The 23,954-nt window shown below is 33.8% G+C and overlaps 1 protein-coding gene and 1 long non-coding RNA gene across 2 annotated transcripts in view; one reads left to right on the plus strand and one right to left on the minus strand.

The window, feature by feature from the left end:
* KHDRBS2 (KH RNA binding domain containing, signal transduction associated 2) overlaps positions 1-23,954 on the plus strand; it is a 754,183-nt gene that overhangs the window by 168,631 nt on the left and 561,598 nt on the right. The gene's annotated exons all lie outside the window — the stretch shown is intronic.
* The window catches only part of LOC309638419, a 328,072-nt gene that overhangs the window by 24,249 nt on the left and 279,869 nt on the right, over positions 1-23,954 (minus strand). The window lies entirely within an intron of this gene.

Consider the following 23,954-nt stretch of genomic DNA (forward strand, 5'->3'; position numbering starts at 1 on the left):
GAACCTACCTCAACATAATAAGTCCATATATGACAAACCCACAGCAAACATCATTCTCAATGGTGAAAATCTGACAGCATTTCCTCTAAGATCAGGAACAAGACAAGGTTGTCCACTCTTGCCACTATTATTCAACATAGTTTTGGAAGTCCTAGCCTTGGCAATCAGAGAAAAAAATGAAATAAAGCAATATGAATTGGAAAAGAAGAAATAAAACCGTCACTGTTTGCAGATGACATGATACTATACATAGAAAGTCCTAAAGATGCCACCGGAAAACCACTAGAGCTAATCAATGAATTTGGTAAAGTTACAAGATACAAAATTAATTCAGAGATATCTCTTGCATTCCTGTATATTAACAATGAAAGCTCAGAAAGAGAAATTAAGGAAACAATCCCATTCACCATTGCAACAAAACGAATAAAATACCTAGGAATAAATCTACTTAAGGAGGTAAAAGACCTGTACTCAGAAAACTGTAAGACACTGATGAAAGAAATCAAAGATGACACAAACAGATGGAGAGATATACCATGTTCTTGGATTGGAAGAATCAATATTGTGAAAATGACTGTACTACCCCAAGCAATCTACAGAGTCAGTGCAATCTCTATCAAATTACCAATGGCATTTTTTACAGAACTAGAACAAAAAATCTTAAAATTTTCATGGAGACACAAAAGATGCCAAATAGCCAAAGTAATCTTGAAAAAAAAAAAAAAAATGGAACTGGAGGAATCAGACTCCCTGACTTCAGACTATACTACAAAGCTACAGTAATGAAGACAATATAATACTGGCACAAAAACAGAAATATATATCAATGGAACAGGATAAAAAGCCCAGAGAGAAACCCATGCACCTATAGTCAACTAATCTATGACAAAGGAGGCACAGATATACAATGGAGTAAAGACAGTCTCTTCAATAAGTGGTGCTGTGAAACCTGGACAGCTACATGTAAAAGACTGAAATCAGAACACTCCCTAACACCATACTCAAAAATACACTCAAAATGGATTAAAGACCTAAATGTAAGACTGGACACTATAAAACTCTTAGAGGAAAACATAGGAAGAACACTCTTTGACATAATCCCAGCAAGAATTTTTTTGACTCACCTGATAGAGAAATGGAAATAAAAACAAAAATAAACAAATGGGACCTAATGAAACTTAAAAGCTTTTGCACAGCAACGGAAACCATTAGTGAGACAAAAAGGCAACCCTCAGAATGGAAAAAAATATTTGCAAATGAAGCAAATGACAAGAGATTTATCTCCAAAATATACAAACAGCTCATGCAGCTCAATGTCAAAAAAAACCAAACAACCCAATCAAAAAATTGGTGGAAGACCTAAACATTTCTGCAAAGAAGACACACATATGGCCAAGAGGCACATGAAAAGCTGCTCAACATCACTGATTATTAGAGAAATGCAAATCAAAACTACAATGAGGTGTCACCTCCCACCAGTTAGAATGGGAATCATCAGAAAATCTACAAACAATAAATGCTGGAGAGGGTGTGGAGGAAAGGGAACCCTCTTGCACTGTTGGTAGGAATGTAAATTGATACAGCCACTGTAAAGAACAGTATGGAGGTTCCTTAAAAAGCTAAAAATAGTATTACCATATGACCCACCAATCCCAGTACTGGGCATATACCCAGAGAAAACCATAATTCCAAAAGAGACATGCACCCCAGTGTTCACTGCAGCACTGTTTACAATAGCCAGGTCATGGAAGCAACCTAAATGGCCATCGACAGATGAATGGATAAAGAAGATTTGGTACATAGATACAATACATATTACTCAGCCATAAAAATGAACTGAACTGGGTCATTTGTAGAGACATGGATGGACCTAAAGACTGTCATATAGAGTGAAGTATGTCAGAAAGAGAAAAACAAATATCATATATTAACGCATATATGTGGAATCTAGAAAAATGGTACAGATGAACCAGTTTGCAAGGCAAAAATAGAGACACTTATGTAGAGAACAAAGTATGGACACCAAGGGGAGAAAGCGGGGGATGGGGATGAATTGGGAGATTGGGATTGACCTATATACACTAATATGTATAAAATAGATAACTAATAAGAGCCTGCTGCATAGCACAGGTTACTCCACTTCACTGTACAGTAGAAACTAACACAACTTTGTAAAACAACTATACCCCAATAAAAAAAATAATTAAAAAAATGAAATAAAAAATTAATTAATTAAAGTAAACTCCATCAACAAGAATTTTGATTCTAGTATATAGGATAAATTTTAGAAACCTGTATCTTAAAACAAGCCCAGCTCTTTTTCTGTAAATGATAATATTAATAATACTAATCTCATTATATTTATAAATACCACTACTAATTAACATTTGTTATGTCCTCAATTAGCTGGTATCTTCATAAAAGTCATAATGAAGAATATATCATTGTTACCCTCTTTTTACAGATCAAGAACTGATGAATAGAGAATTTAAGTAACTTGCCTCAAATTATATACCTCAGTGCATGGATCAGGTATCTGGTTATGAGCCCAGGCTCTAGAATACCTCACTACGCAACTGACCTTTGACCATTCTTAGTGAACTGCAGCAAACTACCAATAGGTTCCCAACCTCACTGCCTCTCAGTTTTCTCACTAATCACATATGTCTAGTTATATAAAGGGAATGATTTCACCATGGTTATGGCCCTGTATTCCTAGTTTACCTCTTCATGCCAAGGGCTGTGAAAGGAATAATACCACGTGCTTTTGGTTTTTTGTTTGTTAATTTTAATGGACAGAGTTGTAACTCTTCTAAGCATTTTGGCATTAAACAATGATGAGCATAAGTGATGAAGCTAGTTTCTTTATACCTGGATTTAGTAGTTATGGACAGATGTGTCCAGTATTAAAATGGACAGGTGTTTTTTCAACTAATTACATACAAAGAATCTCAGCTAATTTTTCTGTTTTGAAATATCATAGTAAACATCTGGAACATTGACTTCAGGTGATAATAATAATTTAGTTCTATATTCCCAACTCTCCAGGGTAGTGTTTCCCTAAAACTCTAGAATGCCCATTGTCCAATAGAACTTCCTGTGATTATGGAAATGTTCTGTCTGTGCTGTCACATTTATTAGTCACTAGCTATGCGTGGCTTTTGAGCACTTGAAATATGGCTAGTGTAAATGAGGAACTGAATTTCTAATGTTACTTAATTTCAATGAATTTAAATTTAAATAGTCACATGTGACTAGTGGCCATCATATTGGGTAGCACAGTTCTAGAAAGCTCATTTAACAGCATTCTTTGTTCACTGCTTCTTTAGTTGACATATTTAAATAATATTTTTAATTGAGTTGTGTTCTTTTTAAATTTGGAAGAGGTTAAGATATTTAATTCATTAACAAGATTTAGACCTTCTTCATTAATGGCTCTCTTTTACTGCTATTTAAACTTAACCCAGTGCAGCAAAAATGTAGTTGGTTTATGTATTCAGTGTCTAATGACTTATTATTTTTTGATCCTGTGTTATATTTTTTATGACTGCATTTTTTTTCCACATTGGAACTTTCCTTTCTGTAGCTGTGATGGATGCTGCCACAGTACTTCAATATTTGAGCAGTCCCCCATGAAATTGTGACAGTTGCCTATTAAGAATGCAGTGCAATGTGTCTTCCATAAATCTTTAATCAAGTATATAATTTGTTGTGGGGTTTTAATAAAGTTGTAAACATAGGAAATTTAAAGCCATCATTTCAAACTATTTTAATCATAAAACATAGAAAAGTGGTTGTTATTTTATCCATCTGCAGCAAAGTAGAGTAATTTTAACAGGCCTTGGAATAAATACATTGAATATGACACACATTTTTCAGTTGAGTTTGACATCCAACTTCATGAATAAAAAAAAGGCCCTATTTATCATGAAGTGATAGTCACACACATCATATTTATCATATCTATAAAGGAATAAGTTATTTTCTGAAACTCTTTTGTCTTATTATGTAATAATTATATAATATAAAGTAATTATAATCTTGTTAGGTATATAAGCAGACTATAACTACTTCAAATTTGTCTTTAATTTTATATTAAGTTTTATATTATATTTATATAATTGTTTGTTGGCTGGGATGTGGTTTTAAAACATTGATGTTTTTAATGTGTCCTTATAATTATTTTCATCTGGAGGAAGTTATTAATTCTGTCATGCTGATAAAAATCTACATTAGAGATATATTTAGAAAGATATAAATCTTAAATTTATCAAGCTGATTGAAAAAATTAATGCAGTTCATTTATCAAACAAATTTGAAAGGTAGTTATTATTTTAATAAACTATGATACTTCATTCTTTATGAAGGGCAATATTTAAGAGAAATTTGCAGTCTTTGCCTTAAGTAGTGTCTAACTCCTAAAAATCATCTCTCCTGCATTTCCAGTAAAATAGTCCATAAAACACATCACTAAACAGACAATCTTACACAGTGAATAATTGGTCTCATAATCCATCTATATCCAGAATCACAGAAATCTTTTTACCAACTACAAGGCCAAAGGAAGTAGATTGAAATGTTGAAATGTGCAGTAACAGGAATCCCCACGCAGCCCTGTGAAGCACTGATCACATCCCCATTTAACAGCTGGGGAGATGGGAGCACAGGGTTGTTTGCCCAGGGTCCTTCAGGGAGTAGGGAGCAGAGCATGATTTGAACCTAGTTTGGCTCATGAGTTCGTCCCCTTACCACAACTCAATGTAAATACTTAACTGTCTACAGTGTCCCTACCCTGAGGGAAACTGTAGACTAACAGGAGAGAATAGATTTGTAAGCATTTAAATGCAGAGAAGTTACTGGTTATAGGTCAGACTTATGTAAGCTGATATAAAAGAATCAAAGAAAAAGTTGCTAATTCTATAAAAGGTGGGGAGGAGATAAGAGAGAAACTTTTTTTTTGTTTTTGTTTTTTTGCTTTTTAAAAAAATGTTAGTGATTAACTATTTTCAGTGGCTTCTCAGTACAACCCATGGGGCCTGTCAGAGCCTAGGCATGTAATAATTGCAGATTGAATAAATGAATTAATCAGTCAATGAATCGATTAATGAATGAGAGACTTTACAGATAATCATAACCAGAGTGTTCAAGGGGTCTTGAAATGTTATGAGGAAACTGGAAATATTAGGCTTAAAATAAAAATAACCTTCTTACTAGTAAAAATCTTTTAGATAATTGAAAACAGGGTAGATTTGTCTTGTATGACCTCAGAGGGCAAAAGCAGGACAAATTAGTAGAAATTACAACACAGCAAATTTGACATAAAATAAAAAAGACTTACCTAAGAGTCATTCCCATTTGCATCTTAATTTATGAAATGGAAGAAACCTTAGTAAAATAAAACTTCAGTTCTTTTCAAATTGCATATATTTTAGACCATCAGTTTGTAACCTACTAATATATTAGTGAGGTTTTAGAGTAAGAATTTTTATTTGACCATTCAGAGATAAATTGGTCAGTTTTAAGTGCTTCGTTTGTCTCTCAAGTGCTTAAAAATGTTTTAATGCATAAGGGTGAGTTTAATAATGTTAGAGAACACAGTCACTTTGGAAGACAGTTTGGCAATCTTTCAAAACTGAACATCCTCCTACCATACAATCTAGCAATCACACTCCTTGTCATTTACCTAAAGGGGTTGAAAACTTATGTCCACAGAAAAACCTGCACATGGAGGTTGGTAGCAGCTTTATTCATAATTGTCAAAATGTGGAAGCAACCAGGATGTCCTTCAGTAAGTAAATGGATAAATAAATTGTGGTACAGGTAGACAATTGAATACTATTTAGTGCTAAAAAAAAAGAGCTATCAAGCCATGAAAAAAATTGGAAGAAACGTAAATACATGTTACTAAGTGAAAGAATCCAATCTGACATCTGTATGATTCCAGCTATATGACATTCTGGAAAAGGCAAAACTATGGAGGCAACAACAAGATCAATAGTTTCCAGGAGTTGGTGGAGGAGAGGGAAGGATGAATAGGTGGAGCACAGAGGATTTTTAGGACAGTGAAAATACTCCATATAATACTATAATGATGGATACCTGTCATTATATATTTGCTAAAATTCATAGAATGTGCAAGACCCCAACTAGCCAAAACAATCTTGAGAAAGAACAAAGCTAGAGGCATCATACTTCCAGATTTCAAACTGTATTACAAAGCTATAGTAATCAAAATAATGTGGTTTTGACATGTAAACAGACATGTCATTCAAAGGAACAGAATAAAGATCTCAGAAATAAACCCATGGATATATGGTCAGTTAATTTATGACAAAGATGCCAAGAATTTGTAATGAGGAAAGAAGTTTCTTCAATAAATGAATGGTGTTGGGAAAACTGGATAACCATATGCAAAAGAATGAAACTGGACCTCTATCTCACACCATAAACAAAAATCAACTCAAATGGGATTAATGACTTGAACATAAAACCTGAAACCATAAAACTCCTAGAAGAAAACATATGGGGTAAGCAACTTGACATCTATCTTGGCAATAACTTTCTGGATTTGACACCAAAAAGAAAGGTAACAAAGGAAACATATATAAGTGGGACTACATCAAGCTAAGAAGCTCTGTAAAGCAAAGAAAATAATTTTTAAAAATGAAAAATGAAAAGAAAAACTGGGTAGAGCATCTGAATAGACATTTTTTCTAAAGGAGATATGCATATGGCCAACAGGTACATGAAAGATGCTCAACATCACTAATCACCAAAGAAATGCAAATCAAACCACAGTGAGATATCAGCTCACACTTGTTTTAGAAGGGCTATCATGAACAAGCCAAGATATAACAAGTGTTGGTGAGGATGTGGAAAAAAAGGAACACTTGTGCATTGTTGGTGGGAATGTAAATTGGTTCTGCCGATATGGAAAGCAGTATGGAGTGTCCTTAAAAAGTTACAAATAGAACTACTATATGATCCAGCAATTCCACTTCTGGATGTTTATTCAAAGGGAATGAAATCAGGATATGTAAGAGATAGCTGCCTTCCCACATTGCAGCATTTATTCACAATAGCCAACATATGAAAACAGCCTAAGTATCTGTATAAGGATGAATGAATAAAGAAGATGTGGTATATGTACACAATTGAATATTATTCAACCATGAGAAAGTAGAAAATCCTCCTATGTGCAACAATATGAATGGACCTCAAGGGCATCATGCTAAGTGAAATTAGCCAGACAGAGAAAAACAAATACTGCATGGTATCACTTCTAGGTGGAACCTTAAAAAAAAAGTCAAACTCATAGATACAGAGAGTAGAAAAGTGGTTGCCAGAGGCTGGTGGGTGGGGGAAATAAGGGAGAAATTGGTAAAAGGATACAAACTTTCAGCTATAAGTAAGTTCTGAGGATCTAATGCAAAGCCTAGTGATTAGTTGCTAACACTGTATTAGATAATTGAAATTTGCTAAGAGTAGAACTGACATGTTCTCACACCCCAAAAAAAGATTACAAAAAGTAAAAATGAAAACAAATAATGTTAAAGGTTTGTTTTTTATTTCTTTTGAAAAACCATGTTCCAAGGGGAGGTTCAATACACAAGTCTAGGGAACACTGGTAGCACGAATATTTCTATTTTAGAAATATTTCCAGCATATACATGTCATTATGCATATGTTTTCATTCTATTTCAGTACCTTAGGTTTTGCATCTTTAATTGCATCAGAATAAGGTGACTCCCTTCTTACCCTCCCTCTACTCTAAACCCCACCAAATGAAACCCCTCTGTTTAGAGTTAATAGGTCCCCAATTACCATACATCTCCTCACCATATTGTGAAAGATGCCCCAGCACTATTTCATGACTCGCTCATTCAGTCATGCAGAGGAAAGCTAATTTGCCAAAAGGGACAACAGGGAAGGGATAGGAACAGGGAACTCAAGGTGTAAAAGCTGTGCATATTCCCTAGTTGTTAGGCCAGGGAAACCCATTTATAAAGTTAAAGAAATCAGGGTCCCAAAGCTAGTTTGGCAGATTTTCTCTTTGATGGAAAAAATAGCAAAAGAGCAGCCTCAGAGACTCCAAAAAAGATAAGAGAAAGCGAGGGAATCTGTTTAGCTCCATGAAGAATGGAAAACTTTGTGATGTGGGAGAAGAGAAGAGTTTTTCATAGAAGAGGTATTATTCTTAGGAAGGAGGCAAAATATGCCAGAGGTCTGTAAATAGTGACTGGTTTATCAAAGTACCTTATGTGATTGTTGTCAAAGTTAGGGTAATATTAAATACTCTTGAACTGTGAATAGAAAGTTTATGAATCAGAGGAGAGGAGTGATGCAAAATAAACTATAAAGACAAATGCATTTATGGCTAACAGACTAGACTTACACAAAACCATTTTTAACCAAATCAAATCCTTTATGGATATCAAAGCTTATGTGGATATCACATATCAAATGTCAGTGCTAGATTTAAACACAGTGACCATTATTCTTTATAATTACTGAACATCTATATGTAATAGTGAAAAACATGCTCTGAGAGAAAAAAAAAGTCCAATCCCTGACCTTAAAGAGTTGCCTGCTTTGAAACAAGGGGGCACATACAGACTTACAGTGCAGTCCGGTGTGGTGGCTACCAGGCACAGAAGAGACCATGATGAGGCGTAGGGGTCAGGAAAGATTTTGTAATAGAATTGATCCTTAAATTGAGCAAGTTTTTATGGAATTAAGAGAAGGGCATTCCAGGAAGAAGGAAAGATGTGAATAAGGCATGATACAGGTTTGCATACTGAGAAACTCCAAGTGTTTTTTGGCTCACAGCACAGAGTTCCAAGTGGTGTAAGTTCAGAGAAATACTTGAGAGAGTGGGGGATGACCACCAAGTCACACAAAAGCCATGTATTCATCTCTAAAAAGCTTGGACTTTCTCTTACAGGTAATGCGGAGTTATGGGCAACTTCTATCTTATAGGAAGTTGCAAATTGCTTGATATTGGTGCTCAGGATTGAGGTTCCAGGTAAACACTTACTGTGTGACACTTGAAGCCAAGGAAGTGAACAAAGTCACTCAGGTGGCCATGCTCATCCCTGGAGATACTGATATTTAGAATCTCCAACTCTTTACAAACAGTCAGGTAAGATGAGAACAGAAAAGTGTCCATCAAATTTAGCAATTTGGAAATCACTTGTAACCTTTGCCAAAGCAGTTTAAACACACACACACTCCAAAGGGCACGTACAAAAATCAATGAATTCGTGTGATATTTTATCTACCCCGCATCTTATCAAGACTCAAAAGAGCAATTGTTTTACAAAGAACATAATGTCTTGGTTTGTATTTTAATTAATAAATGCAAATCTGCCAATGAAATAGAACATAACAACAATAACAAAAGGAACAGTGTTTATAAATGCCCACAGGATGGAGACTACGGGGTGTTGTCAAATAACACCGTGGGATTTGCATGCCTGAACGCAAGCGTATAAAATGCAGGGCATTGGGAGGTGCTATCATTGATAAGGTTCAAATATTCTTTTTTGTGGCCTAATGTTCCTTAAAGAGTTAAACACAACTTTGAGCAAATGTAATTTATTGAGTGGTGTGCAATGTAAAAAATATTATGGTATCAATAATTCTAAGGCATTAGGGGTCTGGCTATACTGTTTTTCTAAAAAGAAAGAATTTAAAGGTTCAGGATAAATCCGTAGCATGTTTTAGAAAACTTAAAAATTTAGAGTTTATCCTCAGATAGTTTGATGATGCTGATGAAGCTGCCCTTACTTAAAATGTGTGCCATTCACCGGTAGTGGACGCTGGTGTTTTAAGAGAATAAAGGGTAAGGACAGATGGATTGTATCATTGGAGCCTGGAAATAGCCTCACAAAATACGAAATTTGCTAATTAAAAAAATAATTTCTCTGCAGTTTTGAAAGTTGACCAGTCACTTGCAGAAAGCAAGCCAATACATATATAAACAGGTAGCTTCTTTTACCTCTGGCTGATTCTGCTATTCTATTTTTAGTGAAAGACTATTTCACAACTGTAAGATTAACTAAGCTCACGGGGGTGCTTAAGACTGTGTAGTTTGGCTTTCATCTTACCTTTGCCATTTGGCTTTCTGACCTTGGAGAAGTTACTTACCCTCTCTAAGCTTCAATAAATCTGTCTGAAAATCGAGATAACAGTAGCAGCTGCACCCAGCAGCACATTCTAATTATGACATTGGGAGTAGTAAGCCTGGTGTGAGTGGGACCATTTGTGTATCAGGTGCTCAGCAGAATATCAACATGGTAGCCTTTGACCCTCTTCTCCGTAACCTCATGTTGTGGATACCCTTAACATAAAAATTAATTGTGTTTTTTTATTCAAACTCATTCTTACTTGGAGTAAAACAGACTTTTGAAGTAAATCAGACTGCAGTCAGAACATTAATTTTGGAATGCATAATTTACATCTATTTGTGGATATTTTTAAAAGAAGGGAGAAACTGTGGTAATTCAGAATTATTTTAATACTCTGATGGAACCACTCCCATACTTAATGATTGCAAATAGATTGACAATTGAGAAATATTTTCAAAAGGCATATATGAATATTTTCTATTAAACATTTATCTATGTAAAAGGATTATAGATCTGGAAATTGCTAAATATTGAATGCAGTGTTTCCTCAATATTAAAATTTTTTCAAATTTTAACATTTTTTTCAAAAAATTAATATAATTACATGTTACAATCATGATGGACTTATTGTAGGTTTTTTGTTTGTTTAATTAAGATTAGTAAGATTGAAGTGGTTGAGAATTCAGATTCTGGAGCCAATGTGCAGTAGTTCAACTCCCTTCATTCCTTGTCTGAAAATTGACATAATAAGATTGTTAATGAATTAAAATGGTAAAATGCTTAGAACAATGACTGATATATGATGATAATGCATATTAAATGTAAGGTGTCATTGTCATTATCAGTAATACCAAGACTTACAACTTGCATCATTTAGATCATAATATAATTAGGTGATGAATAATATTTATACAGAGTTGTAGGCTTTTAATTTAATACACTTTATGATTGATACTATTGCCATCTTATTTCTCAAATAAAGAAAAAAATAGGCTCAGAAAGGTTTAGTGACATGCTCATCATCACAAAACTATTACATTGTAGAAGTAGGTCGTGAAAACATGCTATTTTTCACTTTAGTCAACTCACAATGGAAGAAAAAAAGTCTTACTAACCCATTATTTATTTTCCTTTATGGAAAGTAAATGCTTCTTGCAAGTAACATTTGATTTGGTCACTGAAGCACTTTATGGGCCCTCATTAATTCCACAGAGTTGGAATCTTTAAAAGTTTTTTTCATTTGTTTTTTATCCAGATTTATTTAGATATATATGACATATAACATTGTGTAAGTTTAAGGTGTACAACATTTTGATTTGATGCACTTATGTTTTTCAAAATGATTACCACGGTAGCATTGGTTAACACTTCCATCATTTCACGCAATTATTGTTTCTTTTTTGTGGTGAGAAAATTTAAGATCTACACTCTTTGGCAACTTTCAGATATTTAATACAGTATTGTTAATTATAAGCACCATGCTGAACATTAAATCCTCAGAACTTATTCTTTTATAACTGGAAGTTTGTGCCCTTTGACTGACATCTCCCCATTTCCGCACCCCCAGCCCCTGGCAACCACCATTCTCCTCTGTTTTTATGAGTTGAGCTTCTTTAGATTCCACATATAATTGATGTCATACAGTTCTTGTCTTTCTCTGTCTCACTTATTTCACTTAACATAATGCCCTCCAGGTTCATCCATGCTGTCGCAAATGGCAGGGTTTCCTTATTTCTCATGGCTGAATAATATTCAGTTGTGTGTTTGTGTATGCATGTGTGTGTATCACATCTTTATCTAATCATTCCTGAATGGACACTTAGCTTGTTTCTATATCTTGGCTATTGTGAATAATGCTACAATGAACATGGGAGTGCAGATATCTCTTAAATATCCTGGTTTCATTTCCTTTGGATATATAGCCAGAGTTAGATCACTAGTTCTATTTTTATTTTTTGAGGAACGTCCATACTGTTTTTCGTGTCTGCACCAATTTACACTCCCATCAACAGTGCACAAGTGTTTCTTTTCTCCATACCCTTATCAATACTTTCTATTTCTTGCCTTTTTGTGATAAATCATTCTAACAGGTGTGAGATGGTATCTCACAGTGGCTTTGATTAGCATTTCTTTGATGATTAGTGATGTTGAGCATCTTTTCATATACCTGTTGGCCATTTTGATGTCTTCTTTGGAAAAATGTCTGTTTAGGTCCTCTGCCCACTTTTTAAATAGAATTCTTTTTTGTTGTTTTTTTGCTGTTGAGTTGGATGAGTTCTTTATACAATTTGAATATTAATCCCTTAAAAGATATATGATTTGCAAATATTTTCTCCCGTTCTGTAGGTTCCCTTTTCACTTTGTTGATTATTTCTTTTGCTGTGCATAAGCCTTGTAGTTTGATGTAGTCCCACTTGTTTATTTTTGCTTTTGTTGCCTTTACTTTTGGTGTCAGTTCAAAAAATAATTGCCAAGATCAAAATCAAGTTGTTTACCCTGTATGTTTTCTTCAGGAGTTTTATGGTTTCAGGTTGTATGTTAAGACTTTAATACATTTTTTAGTTAATTTTTGTGTATGATGTAAGGTACGGGTCCAACTTCATTCTTCTGCATGTAATTATCCAATTTTTTTCATCATCATTTATTGAAGAGACTAACCTTTCCTCACTGAGTATTTTTGGCTTCTCTGTCAAATATTAGTTGACTGTTTATGGAAGGGTTTATTTCTGGGCATTTGGTTCTGTTCCATTGGTCTTTGTATGTATTTTTATGCCAGTCCCATACTCTTCATTACTACAGCTTTGTGGTATAGTTTGATATCAGGGATTGTGATGCATCCAGCTTTGTTCTTTCTTAAGGTTGCTTTGGCTATTCAGGGTCTTTTGTAATTCCATACCAACTTTAGGATTGTTTACTCCAGTTTTGTCAAAAATGCCATTGGTAATTTGATAGGGATTGCATTAAATCTGTAGATTGATTTGGGTAGTATGGACATATTAACATTATTATTTCTTCCAATCCATGAAAACAGTATCTCTTTCCACCTGTTTGTTATCTTCAGTTTCTTTCATCTGCATCTTATAGTTTTCATAATACAGGTCTTTCACCTCCTTCATTAAAGTTTATTACTAGGTATTTTATTCTTTTTGATGCAATTGTAAATGAGATTGTTTTCTTAATTTCTCTTTCTGATAGTTTGTTATTAGTGTATAGAAACAACAGATTTCTGTATATTGATTTTTGTAGGCTTCAACTTTACTGAATTCATTTATTAGTTTTAACAGTTGTTTTGGTGGAGTCTTTAGGGTTTTCCATATATGAGATCATGTCCTATACTAACAGAGACAGTTTTATTTCTTCCTTTCAAATTTGGATGTCTTTTATTTCTTTTTCTTGCCTAATTGCTCTGTCTAGTACTTCCAGTACTATGTTGAATAGAAGTGTTAAGAGTGGGTATCCTTGTCATGTTCCTGATCTTAGAGGAAAAGCTTTCAACCTTTCATTGTTGAGTATGATGTTAGCTGTGAGCTTGTCATATGTGGCCTTTATTATGTTGAGGTACATTCCCTTTATACCCATTTTGTTGAGAGTGTTTATCACAAATGAATGTTGAGTTTCAGCAAAAGATTTTTCTGCATCTATTGAGATGATCATATATTTTTATCCTTTATTTTGTTAATGTGGTGCATCATATTGATTGATTTGCATATGCTGAACCACCCTTGCATACCAGGGATAAATCCAATTTGATCATGGCGTATGATCCTTTTAATTTAATGCTGAAATCAGTTTGCTTATATTTTTGAGAATTTTTGAATTTATATTCACCAGGTGTATTGGGCTGTAATTTTCTTTTGCTCTAATGTCTTACCTGAAGTGAGTTTGGAAGTGTTCCCTCCTCTTCAAATTTTTGGAAGAGTTGAGAAGGATTGACATTAATTCTTCTTTAAATGTGTGGTAGAATTCACCAGAGAAACCATCTGGTCCTGGGATTTTCTGTGTTGAGAGGTTTTTGATTGCTGAATCAATATCCTTATTAGTAATTGTTTTTTTAGATTTTCTATTTTTTCATGATTCAATTTGGTAGCTTGTATTTTTCTAGGAATTTGTCCATTTCTTCTAGGTTATCCATTTTGTTGGTGTATCATTGTCATAGTAGTCTCTTATGATCGTTAGTGTTTCTGTGGGTAAGGTTATAATATTGATATATCTTGTATGTTTTTCATATCTGTTTTTATTTCAGTATTCTTCCTTTTCTTGCTTAATCTAGCTAAAAGTTGGTCAAAATTTTTTATCTTAAAAAAATAGCTCTTAGTTTTATCAATCTTATCTATTAGTTTTCTGCTCTCTATTTCATTTATTTCTGCTTTGATGTTTGCTATTTCCTTTCTTCTGGTCTTTTTGAGATTTTTGTTGTTCTTTTTCTAGTTTCTTTGGATATAAAGTTAGGGACTTTTCTGAGATCTTTCCTTTTTCTTAATGTAGGTGTTTATTGCTATAACCTTATTTCTTAGAACTGCTTTTGCTACATCCCATTGGTATGTTGTGTTTTCACTGTCATTTATTTCTAGATATTTTTGATTTCCCTTTTGATTTCTTCTCTTACCTATCTATTGTTCAGATGTGTGTGTGTGTGTTAATTTCCATGTATTTGTAATTTTTAGCTTTTCTTCTATTATTAATTTCTAGTTTATAATATTGTGGTCAGAAAACATACTTGGTATGATTTCAGTCTTCTTAAATTTGCTAAGACTTATTTTGTTACCTATCATTGATCTATTCTGCAGGATGTTTCCTGTGAACTTGAAAAGAATGTATATTCTGCAGCTGCTGGATGGAATGTTCTGTATACATTGTTAGGGCCATTTGGTTAAAAGTCTGGTTCAAACCCATTGTTTCCTTGTGGATTTTGTGCCTGGATGGCCCAGGCACTGTTCAGATTGGTATATTAAAGTCTCCTACTCTTATTTTATTGTTGTTTATTTCTCCCTTCAGATCTGTTAGTATTTGATTAATATGTTTAGGTACTTTGATGTTGGGTACATATATATTGATATTTATAGTTGTAAAAGCTTCTTGATTATTGACCCTATTTTCAGTATATAATGACCTTCTTTGTCTCTTGTTACTGTTTTTGGCTTAAAGTCTGTTTTACCTTATATAAGTATAGCTACCTTTGCACTCTTTTAATTTCCACTTGCTTAGAATATGTTTTTTCACGCATTCATTTTGATCCTATGTGTTCCTTAAAGTTGAAGTGAGTCTCTGGTAGACTTCATATAATCATGTCTTTTTAAAAATATCCATCCAGCCACTCTATGCTTGTTGATCTGGGAATTCAATCCATTTATATTCAGAGTATTTATTGATATGCTATGGACTTACTAATGTCATATCATTGTTCTCTGGCCATTTTATAACTCCCTTGTTCCTTCTTTTCTCTCTTGCTGCCTTTCTTTGTGAACTGATAATTTTCCATAGTGGTATTCTTGGAGTACCTTCTTTTGGTCATTTGTATGTCTACTGTAAATTTTTGCTTTGTGGTTACCATGAGGCTTATATAAACAATTTATAGATATTACAGTCTATTTTATGCTGATAACATCTTAATTTAACTATGATAACATCTTAATTTAACTACTCTTTTACTCCCCCCGTTATGTTTTTAATGTCACAATTTACCTTTTGAAAAATATTTTGTATTCATTAACAAATTATTGTAGCTGTGGGTATATTTAATACTCTTTTCCTTCAAACTTTATACTAGATTTAAGTGGTTAACACTACCATATTACAATATATTGTATTCTGAATTTTGCTACTTAGTTACCTTTATCAGTGTGTCATATTTTCCCTATATTTTCATGTTACTAATTTGCATCCTTTCCTTTCATCTTGAAGAACTCCTTTTTAGCATTTTTTGTAATGCATGTCTAGTGGTGATGAACTCTCTCAGCTTTTCTCTAGGAAAGTCTTTATCTCTTCTTCATTTCTGAAGGATAACTTTGCTGGATAAAGTATTCTTGGATGGCAGTTTTTCCTTTCAGCACTTTGAATATATTATCCTACATTCTCCAGGTCTGTAAGTTTTCTGCTCAGAAATCTACTGATAGCCTTATTGTGGTCCTTTTTAAATTACAAGCTTCTTTTCTTTTGCTGTTTTTAAGATTCTCTCTTTGTCTTTGATTTTTGACAATTCTTATTTGAATGTTTCTTAGAGAGGATCTCTTTCAATTGATTTCATTTTTTGACCTATGAGCTTCATGAACTTGGGTGTCTAAATTTCTCCTCAGATTTGGGAAGTTCTCAGCCATTATTTCATTAGATAATCTTTCTGCACTCCCCGGCCCCTACTCTTCTGGACGTCCAACAATTCTCAAATTCTTTGTATACCATAGTTCATATAGGCTTTGTTTACTCTTTTTCATTCTTATTCCTTTGTTCTCCTCTGGCTGGATAATTTCAAAGTTTCTATCCTCTAAATCATAGATTCTTTCTTCCGCTTCATCCATTATGATGTTGATGTTCTCTATTGTATTTTTTTTATTGGTTAGATGGGAAAATTCTTCTTTTTCCCCACTTTTATTAAGATATAATTGCCATACAGTACTGTATAAATTTATGTGTGGCATAATGACTTTATTAACATACATCATAAAATGATTATCACAGTAAGTTTAGTGAAAAGCTATCATTTCATATAGATACAAAATTCAGGAAATAGAAAAAATTTTCCTTGTGATGAGAGCTCTTAGGATAACAACTGTCATATCTAACATAAAACAGTGTTTATATTTATCATGTTGTACATTGCATCCCTAGGAGTTATTTATCTATAACTGGAAGTCTGTACCTTTTGACCACCTTCCTCTAGTTCCTCTCCCCTACCACCCTCTCTGTTGCATTTTTCATTTCATTCATTGTGTTCTTCAGCTCCAAAATTTCTATTTGGTTCTTTTTTATGATTTCTATCTTTCTGTTAAACATCTCATTTTGTGCATGTATTGTTTTCCTGTTTTTGTTAGCTAATTGAGTTTTGTTAGACAGCTATTTTAAATTCATTATCAGGTAAATTGCAGATATCTATGTCTTTCAGATTGGTTACTAGAGGATTATTGTGGTCCTTTGGTGTGTCATGTTTCCTTGATTTTTTTTATGTTTCTCGAAATCTTGCATTGCTGGCTTTTCATTTGAAGTAGTAGTCACCTCCCTCCTAATCTTTACTAACAGCCTTTCAGGAGAGAAATTTCTTCCATCAATCTTGCCAGAGATTCTGAGGCTTTCTCAGTTGTTCTATGGATACACTTGTTCCACTTTTCTTGCTCCCTTTGTGGTAGAATTCTTTAGCTTGTATGTCTTCTGTTGATCCTGCAATACAACAGACCAGGTGCTGATGGCCTCCTTTTCTTTTCCCACAGGTGGTGCTAGAGTTCAAGTCTGTGGTGTCTCCCTGGCCTGCAGATCCAGGCCGGCTTTCTGCACTTCTTCACTAGTCATCTGTCAAATCTCTCTGACCACCACTGCTGGGAGTGGGTACAGGGAGCCGGCCATGATGTGGGTGTGTGTGTGGGCAAGATGTGCAGAGGGCCATTTAGGGGGCTCTGCAAGTGAAGCATCCCCAGTGACCTGTGGGCAGAGTCTTGATGGAATCCATGACACAATTGATAGGATCCACATCCCTTTAATACCCTCCTAGAGCCCTTCTATCACTCTCTCAGCTTCGTTCTGCCCCCAGTAATCCAGCTCATAGTTCAGTACTCTGGATGAGGTAAGAGAAATGGGCTTCTCTGGCAGCGTCCTGCACAGCTGGAGAAGTCAGCTGCTCACTCACACTCTGTCATTTCCCTTCATGGGAGAAATCATGGGGTAATAAGTTCTCTCTTGGTCCTGAGCTGTGCCGCCTTGAAGGGGTGATGCAGGTAAATTCAAACTGTTTCTCCTACCCACTCCAGTGCAATAGAATTGTATTTCTTTTCTTCAGTGGTGTGCTGGAACTTCTCTGCTGAAACACCTGTACTTCCACAAAGGCTCTTTCGTCTGTGGGTTTGTCTAAAACAGTGTTTTCCAGAGGCTCCTGCACCATGGCTGAGAAGGGTTAGAGTCAGTTCAGGGGCCACTGCAGAATCTCCAGTGGGAGCCAAGGTCTGTATGCCTATACAGGGAGGGGAAGGGGACCCTTGGCATATGGCACTAAATCCACAGCTCCCACAATGGAGGACAGGATGAAGGATGTCTTATTCAAGCATGATGCTCCACAGAGTAGGAGTCATTACCAGTTGTTTAAATTGTGATCATGTTGGAGTTTGGGATTTGCAAATTCCCTGTTAGTGAATATATTTTGCCAGATCTCTGATCCTTGCTGCTAACTTGTCAGGTAGCTTTTCTCAGCTGTTAAATACCAAATATCTAAAGTGTTTCACACATTTTAAAAAGTCTCTAGAGAGGGTCAAATGTCTACAATATTAGTTATGAGCACAGAAGCTGTGTAATCTTTTTTAAAAACAGCATTTGCAGAAATATGAAAGGATGGCTATATTTTTTATCTCCACATAAAAACAACTTGCCATGATGATCTGAAAGAGTTTAGAGCAAAATGAAGCAAAAATTTTATTATACACTTTTAATATTTAACATTAAGCTTAAATGTATATCCCTAAAACCATTTTTCCAAATTAATGTTTTGTAATTCAGGTTGCTCAGGGATTCATTATGTATTAGATCTTGGCTGCCCTGAGTTTATATAGAAGTTAATGTATTCCATGAAGCGTTTGTTCAAACAGAGCTTGAATATTGCGTGTGCTTAAAAAATGTCCATTCCTAATTTAAGGATTCTCCTAGATTTAGTGTGTAAGGTACCATTCTTGTAGTGGCACAATTCTCTTGTATTAAATCCCAAATGATATATTTGGGGCAATCCGTCCACTGGACAGCTTTGTTGACTGTAACCAAATAATCTCAAAGCATTTTTATATGCCATGCATAAGAAATAAATAGTACTTAAGAAGAACTGATAACTAACTGTATAGGTAGGTGGGTGTGTGGATAGATGGACGAATGGATGGATATAGAGATAGCCATCACAACTTTGGCTCATGTTTTAGTTTTTCTGTGAAATATTTCCACTTATATGAGAATTCCAGAGAAGATCTCTGGCTAAAGATAATTTTGAAGCATGAGCTGCTCTGTTATTCTAAAAATATATTGCACTACTTTGCTAAAGGCATAGAATCTGCTGATTTTTCTGGTGGACAGTCATTCTTGTTTGTCACCACAAAGTAGTTCTATATGAGTGAGATAAAATACACAGGACACTTACAAAGTAATTTAGCATCTTGTTAGGTTTTGCTACCATCCTTTCATTATACAATTCTTTTCATTTTTGGAAAGGATCATTGTGTAAGACATGGAGTTGATTTTATTACCTTTTTCTATTTAAGTTCCTGCCTTCTATTTAAGTTCCTCTCCTCCTCATGGGGACTCAGTGAACAGATCTGCTGATGTATAAATCCCAGTGGAGATGCCCTGTTTATTTAGTGTTGCCTGAATCTTTTGTGTCCAAAGGGTTTCTTCTGGTTCTGTTGCACCACTGTGATATTTTAATATTCTTAGGTAGAGATAGAGATGACTCAAGCCACAAAAATGATCAAACATACAGTAAAATTATTTGACCCATCAAAGTTTCTATAATTTATTTCTCCCATTATGGGGAAATCTATCAGATTTGGGAATTATAGAATTTTTTCCCCAATATTGTGAAGAAATATTGGAAGTGTAAATGACAAAATTTGGTAGTGCTGGCTCAGTTTTAACTAAAGTCTCTCACATTTATAATCATGATACAATATATGAGATGAGATTTAAGGTGAATAATAGGTGTATCGAGGCACCTAGCCTTATTACTCCACAGGTTTAAACTGTATACTTAATTATTCACATGGCAATTATAAAGTAATTTCTGATAAATCAGTGTTTCTCAAAGTATGGTTCCTGGGCCAGCAGCATCAGCTTCACCTGGAAACGTATTAGAAATGCAAATACCCTAAAACTCAGGCCTCCAAAGTCAGAATCTCCATGGTTGACCTCCAGAACTCTGTTTATGAACAAACTCTCCAGTTGAGAACCACTGTAATAAATCATCTAATTTACCAAAGGAAAATTAGGTATGATATCTGAAGTGTCTAAATTTCTTAAGCACACTGTCCAATTTCACAGAATACATGTGGGACCTCACCATTAAATGATTTTATATAAGTTATACCATGACAGAGGCAACACATAGAACAGACATTCAAAAATATTTAATGAATGAATGAACTAATTCTATGCAGACCTAGTTCATGTAGGTTTGATAGTAGTATACTAATTTCAGAATCTAAAAAAGGATCCAATATTCTGCATATTTAAATGCTATTATCTATATTTAAAGGAAGTGTTCATACATTACATATTTTTTACTAAAATGGCAATAAACATAGATCTGTCTGTAAATTCTAGGTGTGTAAATAGATGCTTTAACTTCTAAAAGAAGCATAAAATATCCACAAATTATACTGTATGAAAATACAATAGAATTAAATTGCAACAGCTGATCTGATCCTGAACTTGGTCTTCCCAAGTTGTAAGCAATTGCTACAGTTCTTTAGCATCACAGAAGAAGTAAATAATTACTTCATATATTTAATGGTGTTATTATAAAGATCTACTATATTAGAAGCAAGTTCTAAATTTTATCATAAAAATATTAGTTCAGTAAGCTGTTAAAATGTGCTTTACATTTTTCTCTTTTATTTTTAACAGTTTTATTGAGGTAAAATTGACATACCTACAATAAACTGTACATGTATAACATGTACAACTTGTTCAGTTTTTACATATGTATACACCAGTGAAACCATCACTAAAATCAAGATAATGATCTTCAACCCCCACATTCTCTTGTTCATAACATTCCATTGTGGCCCTTCACTCCCACCCCTCACTGCTCACTTTGTCTGTAGGCAACTCCTGTTCTGTTTTTAGTTGCTCTGCATTAGTTAGTACATCCTCAAAATGTATATACACGGAATCATACGGTATGTGAACTTTGGGGTGGGAAGTCTTCTTTTTGACTTCTTTCACTCAAAATAATTATTTTGAAATTCATCCATCTTCTATTATGTAATAGTAAGTCATGACTTATTGATGAACATCTGGGCTGTCCAGGTTTGGCTATTACAAATACAGCTGCTTTGAACATTAGTGTGCAATCTTTGTATGGGCACAGACATTGATTTCTTTTGGGTAATTAACTAAGATTTGAATGTCTGAGTTGTATGGAAGCTATACGTTGGCATTTTAAGAAACCATTAAATTATTTTCCAGAGTGATTGTATCATTTTATATTTCCATCAGCAGTATACAGGAGTTCCTCCACATCATCACCAACACTTGGTATGGTCATTTCTTTTAATTTTAACCATTCTACTCAGTGAGTAGTAGCATCACACTGTGGTTTTAATTTACAATTCCACAGTGACTGATGATATAGAACATCTTTTCACATGCTAATTTGTCATCTGTATATCTTTTAGATGGCCATCTGTTCAGATTTTTTTCCTGTTATTTAAATTGTATTGCTTTCTTATTATTGAATATTGAACTTTCTTTACATATACTGTATATAAGTTCTTTTCTTTATTAGATATATGCTTTGAATATATTTTCTCTCAGTCTCTGACTTATCTTTTTATCCTCTTACATTAGTTTCTTCTGAAGAGCAGAAATTTTAATTTTGATGAAATCTAATTTATCTATGCATCATTGTTTTGTTTTGGTTTTATATCTAAGAAATATTTTCTTAACCCAAGGTCACAGATTTTCTCATTATGTTTTCCTCTAAAAGTTTTAAAGTCTTAAGTTTAACATCAGGTATATGATCCATTTTTAGTTAATTCCTATATGTGATATAAAGTTTAGATAGAAATTCTTTTTTCTTCTCTTTTCCTTTCTTCCTTTCTCCCTTGCTTCCCTCCTCCTTACTTTCCTCCCTCCCTCCTTCCCTCCATTTTTTTGCAAATAGATATCAAATGTTTCCAGCACCTTTTGTTGAAAAGACTATCCTTGCTCCACTAAATTGACCTTAAACCTTTTTGAAAAAGCAGTTGTCTATATATGTGTAGATTTGTTCCTAAACTCTCTATTTTGTTCTCTTGATTTGTCTATCTTGGCATCTATATCATAAGCCTCAAAATAAATAGTCTTTTCCGTCTGACTTTGTTCTTCTTTTTCAAAGTTGTTTTGGATATTCCAGTTCCTTTGAATTTCCAGAAAAAAAAGCTTGCTGGGGTTTTGTTTGGGATTATGTTGAATCTGTAGATGAATGTAGATGATATAGATTTGGGAAAATTAACATCTTAAAAATATTGGGTCTTCTGAGTTTTGAACACAATACATCTTTCCATTTATGTAAACCTTCTTTATTTTTCCTCAGCAATATTTTGTAGTTCTCTATGTATTTTGTCAAATTTACATCTTAGTATTTATTATTTTGGATGCAATTTTAAGTGGTATTTTTAATTTCAGTTTTCTATTGTTCATTGCCACTATACAAATGCAAATTTTTGTATAATGATCTTAAATCCTGTAACCTTGCTAATCTCACCTATTGGTAGCTATTTTGTAGATTCCATTGCATTTTCTACACAATTGATCATATCATCTCTGTATAAAAAGTTTTACTTCTGTTTTCCAATCTGAATGTCTTTCTTTTTATTAACCTGATCTCACTGGCTAGAACCTCCAGGACAAGAAAGAGTAGAAGTGGTGAAATCAGATATCCTGTACATTACCTCTTACTCCACTAAGTGTTATATTAGCTGTAGAATTTTGGAAGATTCCCTTTAGATGACTGAGGAATTTTCTCCTCTTCCTAATTTGGTGATCATTATTTTACCAGGAATGGATGTTGGATTTACTCAAATATTTTTTCATCTTGATGAGATGATTGGAATGATTACATAGTTTCTCTTTTTTAGATTATTACTATGATTAATTACATTGATTCATTTTCAAATGTTAAAACAGCCGTGCATTTCTGGGGTAAAAAGCCCTTAGTTATTTTTAAAAATATATTGTTTGTTCCTATTAGCTAAAATATTGTTTACAAGTTTTGAATTTATGTTCATGAGGCATATTGATCTGAGTTTTCTTATAATATTGTTGTCTATTTATGGGATCAGGGTAATGCTGGCCTGATGGAATGAGTTGGAAATATTTTTGCCCTTCTTCAATTTTCTGGAAGAGTTTGTGTATAATCAGTATTATTTTCTCCATAAATGTTTGATAGAATTCTCCAGTGAAGCCATCTTGGCTTAGGGTTTTATTTTTTATAAAAAAAAATTAGCTAAAAAATACTTTTCTTCAGTTGATACAAGACTATACAAATTATCACGTTCTTCTTGATGAGATTATTTGAAAGGAATTTGTCCATTTCTTCTACATTGTCAAATTTATAGGCACAACATTGTTTATAATATTTCTTTATTTTCCTTTAAATATCTCTAGATTCTGTAATGATGCCACTTCTTTTATTCCTTCAATTTATAATTTGTACCTACTTCCTTTTTTCCTGACCAGTGTATCTGTAGGTTTATCACTTTTATTGTTCTTCAAACAGAACCACATCTTTGTTTCATTGATTTTTTTCTATTATTATGATCTTTTCCTTTTTATTTTATTTAATTCCACTCTGACATTTTTCCTGCTGTTTACTTTGGGTGTAATTTGTTCTTTTTCCAGTTTCTTAACCTGGAACCTGGGGTTGTTGCTTTGAGACCTTTCTGTTTT

This window comes from Balaenoptera physalus, assembly GCF_965194825.1.
Source record: "Balaenoptera physalus genome assembly, chromosome: 11".
Taxonomy (NCBI): Eukaryota; Metazoa; Chordata; class Mammalia; order Artiodactyla; family Balaenopteridae; genus Balaenoptera; species Balaenoptera physalus.